Source organism: Colobus angolensis, unplaced genomic scaffold, assembly GCF_000951035.1.
Source record: "Colobus angolensis palliatus isolate OR3802 unplaced genomic scaffold, Cang.pa_1.0 Scaffold128, whole genome shotgun sequence".
NCBI classification, from domain to species: domain Eukaryota; kingdom Metazoa; phylum Chordata; class Mammalia; order Primates; family Cercopithecidae; genus Colobus; species Colobus angolensis.
Window position 1 is genome coordinate 2,102,944 of NW_012114030.1, and position 6,325 is coordinate 2,109,268.

The 6,325-nt window shown below is 47.7% G+C and overlaps 1 protein-coding gene across 1 annotated transcript in view; it reads right to left on the reverse strand.

The window, feature by feature from the left end:
* TMEM219 (transmembrane protein 219) overlaps positions 1 to 6,325 on the reverse strand; it is a 36,636-nt gene that overhangs the window by 10,763 nt on the left and 19,548 nt on the right. The window lies entirely within an intron of this gene.

The following is a 6,325-nucleotide window of genomic DNA, read 5'->3' on the forward strand; positions in this document are numbered from 1 at the left end:
CCCGCCACGCAGCTCCCCGCCAGGGTTGGGGCGTACCAAAAGTACACACAAGGAAGGGGCCACAGGGAAGGAAAACCTCCGCGGGAAGGGTGGAAACGGGAGCAAGGCCAGGGAGCAAGTGCGAGAAACGTCGCAGAAGCCCGCAGGCTCCCTCCAGAGAGACTGGCGAGAACTGCCCTAGAAGCTTGTCGCGGGCATTTTTGGGCTGTGCGTCCCCCACCCGCGCCAGTAGCACAGCCCAACCGCGCCCGGGTTCGAGGTGAGGACTCGGCAACCGCTCAGACCTGCAGGGCTGCCGCTGTAGGACTCCGTCCACTGGGACTGGAAGTGGTGTTTTGGGCTCCGCTCTTCTGTGCACCCCAATCATGCTTAATGTCTGCACCTTTTTCGTGGACCCTGGCTTTTAGTAACTCCTTAATGTATAGGATGCTGGAGCTGAAGAGTTGCTCAGTAGAGAGCATCTCGGTTCACTTCTACCCAAGTTTTAGAGGTGAGAACATCTGACCGGAGGTAGCATGACACATGGAGCCAGGAACTTTGGGTTCAAATCCTGACTGTCCGTACCCTCGCGTAAGCCATAGCCGCGCTCTCAGGGGACTAAGCTTACCCCTCTGCTAAAGAGGATCATCCTACCTATCTCACCGGTTGGATCAGAAGCTTAAGGGGCAAAATGTGGGAAAACATGGGCCCAGTGCCCACTGAGCACACAGGACAGATGCTACTTGAAACGGAATCTATTTAATTCGACTGTGGCTTCCTTAAGGCAGAGACCGTGTTGTTTATATCACCAACCACAAAAGTTTGTGGCACAAAACCTTTGCATATACAGTCAAATGATTTTTTTTTTCTTTTTCTTTTTTTTTTTTTTTGAGACGGGGTCTTGGTCTGCAGCCAGGCTGGAGTGCAGTGGCGCGATCTCGGCTCACTGCAACCTCCACCTCACGGGTTCACGCCATTCTCCTGCCTCAGCCTCCCGAGTAGCTGGGACTACAGGCACACGCCACCACGCCCAGTTAATTTTTGTATTTTTAGTAGAGACGGGGTTTCACCGTGTTGGCCAGGATGGTCTCGATTTCTTGATCTCGTGGTCTGCCCGCCTCTGCCCCCCAAAGTGCTGAACCACCGCACCCAGCTGATTTTTTTTTTTTTTTTTTGAGACAGAGCCTTGCTCCGTCATCGCCCAGGCTGGAGTTCAGTGGCACAATCAAAGCTCACTGCAGCCTGGACGTCTTGGGCTCAAGAGATCCTTCTGCCTCAGCCTCCTAGGTAGTTGAGACAGCCAGTAGTCACACGCCACCCACCATGCCCAGCTAACTTTTGCACTGTGTGTAAGAGATGGGGTTTTGCCATTTGCCATGTTGCCCAGGTATGTCTCAAACTCCTGGCCTCAAGCAGTCCTCCCGCCTCAGCCTCCCAAAGTGCTGGGATTACAGGCGTGAGCCACCACGCCCTGACTAGTCAAATGATTTTTGACAAGGGTACCGTGGCCATTCAGTAGAGAAAAGCGTATTTCTGTGCATCAAAGGACACAACAGGCTGGGCATGGTGGCTCAAGCCTGTAATTCTAGCACTTTGGGAAGCCGAGGCGGGTGGATCACCTGAGGTCAGTAGTTTGAGACCAGCCCGGCCAACATGGTGAAACCCCATCTCTGCTGGAAGTACAAAATCAGCCAGGCATGGTGCCAGGCGCCTATATTCCCAGCAACTCAGGAGGCTAAGGCAGGACAATCGCTTGAACCCCCAGAGTAGTTGCAGTGAGCTGAGATTGCACCACTTCACTCCAGCCTGGGCAAAAGAGCAAAACTCCGTCTCAAACCCCCACCCCCCAAAAAACAAAACAAAACGAAAAAGAAAGGACAGTGAAAAGGCAACCAACAGAATGAGAGGAAATAGCAAATCATATATCTGATAAGGGGTTAATATCTATAATATATAAAGAACTCCTACAACTCAACCACAATAAAAAAGCAACTCAATTAAAAGGGCAAAGGACTTGAGTAGACGTTTCTCCAAAGAAATATACTATACTGTAGAAATGACCAACAAGCAAATTAACAAATGCTTAACAAAACTAACCATTAGGTAAATGAAAATCAAAACCAAAATGAGATACCACCTTATACCCATTAGGATGTCAGCTATCAAAAATCACTAAATAACAAGTGTTGGTGAGGATGTGGAGAAATCAGAATACTTGTGCACCGTTGGTGGGAATATAAAATAGTGCAGCTGGCCTGGCACGGTGGCTCCCACCTGTAATCCCAGCATTTGGGAAGCTGAGGCAGGCGGATCACTTGAGGTCAGAAGTTTGAGTCCACCCTGGCCAACATGGAGAAACCCCGTCTCTTCTAAAAATACAAAAATTAGCCTGGTGCGGTGACAGGTGCCTGTAATTCCAGCTACTTTGGAGGCTGAGGCAGGAGAATCGCTTGAACCTGGGAGGCAGAGGTTGCAGTGAGCCGAGATCGCACCATTGCACTCCAGCCTGGGCGACACAGCAAGACTCTGTCTCAAAATAAAATAAAATAGTGCAGCTGCTATGGAAAACAGTACGGCAATTTGTATTTAAAAAAAAAAAAAGTAACAAAGAAGCCAGTGTGGTGGTTCACACTGGTAATCCTAGCACTTTGGGAGGCCTAGGCGGGCAGATTGCTTGAGCTCTAGAGTTCAAGACCAGCCTGGCCAACATGACAAAATACAAAAGTTAGCCAGGCACGGTGGCACATGCCTGTGGTCCCAGCTACTTCGGACGCTGAGGCAGGAGGATTGCTTGAGCTGGGGAGGCGAAGGTTGCAGTGAGCAGACATGGTGCCACTGCACTCCAGCCTGGGTGACAGAGTGAGACTCCATCTCAAAAAAAAAAAAGAAAACTAAAACAGAGTTTATTCAGTCAACAATTTTTTTAAAAATGCTATGATCTGGGCACAAAATTAATATCCATGTAGCAAAAACTTTGTCAATGCTTCTACTTAAGGACAAGCCTAATTTGTGGGATAAAGCATGAAAGTGTCCAGCATAGGACCCGCACATCATGGGAGGTCAACAAGTGTGAACTGCCCCTCATGATTCTTGTGCTTTGGAGTAAGTAGGCATATTTGGGCAATGGTTCTTGTAAATGACCATAATTGATTTACTCATTCGGCCAAACCAAGCAATTCTATGGACTAGTAGAGGCAAACTGGTTAGAGCAAGGAACTGCCTTGAGGCCTGAGAACAAACGACTTACATAGAGAAAGTAAAGTGGTGGGGGGGGAGCAGGAGAGGACCCAGAATTAGTTGTGCATTATAATGCTCCAACAGTATACCAACATTTTTTCTTTTGCGTTGTTTTTGAGATGGAATTTCTGCTCTTGTTGCCCAGGCTGAAGTGCAATGGCGCAATCTCAGCTCACTGCAACCCCCGCCTACCGGGTTCAAGTAATTCTCCTTTCTCCTGCCTCAGCCTCCTGAGTAGCTGGGACTACAGGCGCCCGCCACCTCGCCCGGCTAATTTTGTTCTGTTTTGTTTTTTGAGACAGGATCTCACTCTCTCACCCAGACTGGAGTGCAATGGCCCAATCTCAGCTCACCTCAACCTCTGCCTCTCAGTCTCAAGGGATTCTCCCGCCTCAGCCTCCCGAGTAGCTGGGATTACAGGTGCATGACACTATCACCCGGCTAATTCTTGTATTTATTAGTAGATACAGGGTTTCACCATGTTGGCCAGGCTCATCTCAAACTCCTGACCTCAAATGATCCACCCACCTCAGCCTCCCAAAGTACTGGGATTACAGGCATGAGACACTGCGCCCGGCCTAATTTTCTGTATTTTTAGTAGAGATGGGGTTTCATCATGTTGGCCAGGCTTGTCTCAAATTCCTGACCTCGAGTGATCCACCCACCTCAGACTCCGAAAGTGCTGGGATTACAGGCATGAACCACCATGCCCGGCCAAGTATACCAACATTTATGACTTAATCCGCTGAACAAGCCCTCAAAGTGGATGTTATTCTGGAAACCTGGGCCTTAGTTTAAGTCGGGGTCCCCAACCCCTGGGCCGTGGGGCCAGTACCAGTCCGTGACCTGTTAGGTACTGAGCCGCACAGCAGGAAGTGAATGGCTGGTGATCGAAGCTTCATCTGTATTTACAGCTGTTCCCATTGCCTACATTACTGCCTCAGCTCTGCTTCCTGTCAGATCAGCAGCGGCATTAGATTATCATAGGAGCATGAATCCTATTGTGAACTGCGCATGTGAGAGATCTAGGTTGCTCCTTATAAGAATCTAATGCCTGATGATCTGTCACTGTCTCCCATCAACATCAGGTGGGACCCTCTAGTTGCAGGAAAACAAGCTCAGGGATCCCACTGATTCTACTTTATGATGAGTTGTATAATTATTTGTATTATACATTATAATGTAATAGTAATAGAAATAAAGTGCACAATAAATGCAATGTGCTTGAATCATCCCGAAACCATTCCTTCCCCAGTGGAAAAATTGTCTTCCATGAAACTGGTCCCCAGTGCCAAAAAGGTTGAGGACTGCTGGTTTAATTTAACCAAGGTCATACATATATTAGGTGGCAGAAGTTGGGTTATGATTTAAGCCTGACCACAGCATGGCATGTGGGAATGAGAAAGCCCTGTTGAGGCTCATTCATTCAATAAGCATCTGTTGGCTGCCAGGCTGTGTATTCTGTGGGCTGGAAATATAGTGGTGGACAAAGTATTCATGATCTCTGGCCTCCTGGAACTACAATCTGGCATGTTCAGGCTGGGTGCGGTGGCTCACGCCTGTAATCCCAGCACTTTGGAAGGCCAAGGTGGGAGGATCACCTGAGGTGGGGAGTTTAAGACTAGTCTGACCAACATGGAGAAACCCTGTCTCTACTAAAAATACAAAATTAGTCGGGCGTGATGGCATATGCCTATAATCCCAGCTACTCGGAAGGCTGAGGCAAGAGAATCGCTTGAACCCAGGAGGCAGAGGTTGTGGTAAGCTGAGATCACGCCATTGCAATCTAGCCTGGACAATAAGAGCAAAACTCTATCTCAAAAAAAAAAAAAAGGCAACAGGAAAAGTGCATGTTTGCCTAAACTTTTTTTCTTCTTCTTTTTTTGGAGGCAGAGTTTCACTCTGGTTGCCCAGGCTGGAGTGCAATGGCGCGATCTCAGCTCACGGCAACCTCTGCCTTCTGGGTTCAAGCAATTGTCCTGCCTTGGCCTCACTAGTAGCCAGGACTATAGGCATGCATCACTAGGCCCAGCTAATTTTTTTGTATTTTTAGTAGAGACAGGGTTTTGCCATGTCGTCCAGGCTGGTCTCGAACTCCTGACCTCAAGTGATCCATCCACCTTAGCCTCCCAAAGTGCTGGGATTACAGGTGTGAGCCAGTGAGCCTGGCCTTTTTTTTCTTTTTTCTTTTTTCTTTTTGAGACAGGGTCTTGCTCTGTCACCCAGGCTGGAGGGCAGTGGCACAATCTTGGCTCAGTGCAACCTCCCTCCCCCACATGCTAAGCAATCCTCCTACCTCATCCGCCCAAGTAGCTGGGACCACAAGTGTGCACCACCATGCCGAGCTTTTTTTTTTTTTTGTATTTTTAGTGGAGACAATAAACAATAAACATGTTGAAAAAAATAGGCTAATATGATTGCCTGTAATAAGAAATACTTATTCCAAAATAGAATTTAAAAAATAGGATAATATGATTACCTGGAATAAGAGAAACTTTCTGAAGCAAGACACACAAATATAGAAACCATAAATGAAGAAGGTTGATAAATTTAATTATTTAAAATTTAAAACCTCTATATAATAAGATGCCATGTGAGTGAGAAGTTGGAGAAAATCGCTGCAGTCTATATAAACCATCAAGGGATTAGAAGCTGCTAACATTTTTTGTTTTGTTTTGTTTTGAGATGGAGTCTCACTTTGTCACCTAGGCTGGAGTGCAGTGGGTCCCTCTCAGTTCACTGCAACCTCAGGCTCCCAGGTTCAAGCGATTCTCTTGCTTCAGCCTCCCAAGTAGCTGGGATTACAGGCGCTTGCCAACACCCAGCTAATTTCTTTTGTATTTTTAGTAGAGACAGGGTTTCACCATGTTGGTAGGCTGGTCTTGAACTCCTTACTTCAAGTGATCCACCCGCCTCAGTTTCCCAAAGTGCTGGGATTACAGGCATGAGCCACTGGGCCCAGTCTGTTTTGTTTTTTACTAAGGTAAAATTTACATATAGGCCGGGCGAGGTGGCTCACGCCTGTAATCCCAGCACTTTGGGAGGCTGAGGCGGGCGGATCACAAGGTCAGGAGATCGAGACCATCCTGGCTAACACGGTGAAACCCCG